Below are 2847 nucleotides of genomic sequence, written 5' to 3' on the forward strand. Positions count from 1 at the left end.
TTATCTTCTCCGTAGTTCTATTGTAGACAACCTTTATATCTTGGGATGATAGGTGTCAATTTGGATGCATTGATTTTCGTTGGATCGGAGTGTCTTGGCATGGAGTGTCCATGGATTTGATGAAAAGTGGGGGTTAAAAAAAAGGCAGATTTGATGTTATTGCTGTTAATTTTGTTGTTGATTGGTTATGATGCTGATTAGAATATGGTAGTGGTTAAAATATTGAATTATTTTGTGAATATGAATATGCAATGGTTTTTCTTATTATGAATATGTTGAGGTTTTGTTGATTGTTGAATTGGTTTTTCTTATTATGATTGTGAATTTGAACTTTGAAAAGTGTTTTGATTATTGAACTAAATTGCTTAATATTGTTGCTCGAGTTGTTTGAAATTGTTTGAAATATGTTGATTCACTGTGTTATGACTGGTTTTGATCTTTGCAGACATGATGACAGATAGAGATGTTGCGGATTAGGCTGCTAGTTGTGGTTGTAGTCGTGGTCGTGGTAGAGGGAGGGTTTCTTCCGGTACCCACGAAAATTCTGGATCCTCTCCCTATACTCCAACTACCCCGATGACGTCACAGGTTGTGGGTTTAGCGGACCAGCCATTCATCATGGTCTCTAACCCAACTACGTTCCTCCGTCTAAGGCAACAATGCCGCCTCCTACCGCTCAGTAGCTCGCTTCCATGACGACGTCGCCTCCAGTGATGGAAGCCTTGTTATCAAGCTGATGTATGACCATTTCTATCCCAGCTACAAAAGGATCCCCTCTAATACCAAAGAGTGATGGTTTCAGAAATGGACGATAATTAATTCTTTCTTTTAGTTTCAAACCTTTTAAGCTAGTTTATATCTTCTATTTTGATTAACTAATTTTAAAAGTTTCTTTCTACAGCTGCACTTTAATTATATGGGACGTTGAGCACGATCTTACCATCAGGAAGATATACGACCACCGAATGGGTCAGCGGCTACAGCAGATGTTGGAGGATGTTCATGAAGGGCGGGACCACCTGATGACTTGGCTCCGACCAAAAATAAAGAAGGCTCTATTAGTTCATTGGGAGACTGATGAGGGTTCAAGCATTGGCGTCTCACCAATAGAGCTAACAGGGCATCGCCCAGGTCGTCCAAGTATACCGTCAGCTCAGCGACCTTCATGAAGACTAAGGCCAAGCTGGTATGTAATGTCTTTAATTTTGTTAATAACTTAGTTATATTCTTTTACATATCTTCTACTAGGCATCCTAATCATATTGTTTCAATGCAACATGTGTAGTCGAAATCGTTGGATCACGACGCAACATTGGCAAAGACATTCAAGTACACCCACACGCTGAAGGAGAACAAAGAGAGATTTGCTGATCAGCAGTCTCAGGACCATTATGTGAATAAACATACACATGATCTTTTGGTATAAAATTATTAGAGATTAACTGTATAACTGTCGTACTGTATTACACAGGAGTCCTACATACAGAGACTAGAGGCCATACTCATCAATCTCAACAAAGCGGGAAGGATGCCGCCGACGGCTCTGCTGCTTCAGTCGTCGATCCCGATGCGGTTTGGCACGATTCCGCTTTAATGTCGTACAAGAACCACGTATACGGATGGGGTCGTTGTTCGCCAGCAGCATTTTCACCTCCACGTTGAGGCCGTTGTCAGGCTCTACCACCAGTCGATTCGTCGAGCCTGAGAAATGCGTGGATTTGAAGTTGCAGGTGCAGGAGCTCCAACACAGCCTTCACCAGCAGGCTCAGGAGCTAAATGATTATCGGGAGAAGTATCAGGATATCCTCACACGAGTGACGGACACAGATGAAGTTAGGCTGGAGTGGAGGGAGCAGCTAGAAAGGCTTCAGCAGATGGAGGCTCAGATGGAGGTGTACCAGACTCAGAGGCATCATCCCTGCTGGTAGCACACAAACATCACTACCTTCTGCGCCGCCTATTTAGGGCCACGGGACCGAGGACGACGACGAGAACTACTTGGATCTTAGTTATTAGTTTTTCGTTTTATTATTTCATTGTATTTATTTGATGTACTTGACTTTTAATTTATTTTAACATTGTATTATTTGTTTTAAATAATAGGTTTTCATTATTTATGAATTGACCATTAATTATGTGAAAAATAAAATAAAAAAAAATTTGACCATTTATTTCAAAATTTAAAAAATTGACATTATCGTCGGATTTATCGAGGGAATAATCCGATGGTAATAGTGCGGGAAACAACATATCTTGGTGCCAACATTATCGTCAGAAAAATTTGTCGATAACCAAATGGTTTTTCGAACAGGTAAACCATCATAGAATCCGACGGTAATTACCGTCGGACAAAAAAATTCCGACGATAAATCTGACGTTACTCAATATTTTTCTTGTAGTGAAATCAAATACTGAATTCAAATACAACTTAATGAGAATTATAATTGAAAACATAGTGAAAAAGCATAGTGGGGCCTCGTTAAAAATCTAAATTAATAGGAAGAGAGTACCTTATTCTTTCATTGATACTTCTTAAGAGTAGTACCTCTTGAGATGAACAACATTCCACACGTTCGGGACTTTGGTACCACAAGATTCTTTAACTTGTATGTATCCTTCCTGAGCTTTTCTTCCACCCTAAAGGGTCCCTTCCAATTGGAGGCCAGCTTTCCTTGAGTTTTCGAGGTACTTACATCAGTCTGTCTCAATACTAGCTAGGTCTCCCAGTTGGAAGTTTTTGGGCTTTACTTTGGTGTTATATCTCTTTGCAATCCTTTGCTTTAATGCTTGTTCAGCTAAATTAGTTGCTGACCTTATTTCATCAATAAGGTCAAGATCCATACGATG

The sequence above is a fragment of the Arachis hypogaea genome, chromosome 16 (genome assembly GCF_003086295.3).
Source record: "Arachis hypogaea cultivar Tifrunner chromosome 16, arahy.Tifrunner.gnm2.J5K5, whole genome shotgun sequence".
Classification (NCBI taxonomy): Eukaryota; Viridiplantae; Streptophyta; class Magnoliopsida; order Fabales; family Fabaceae; genus Arachis; species Arachis hypogaea.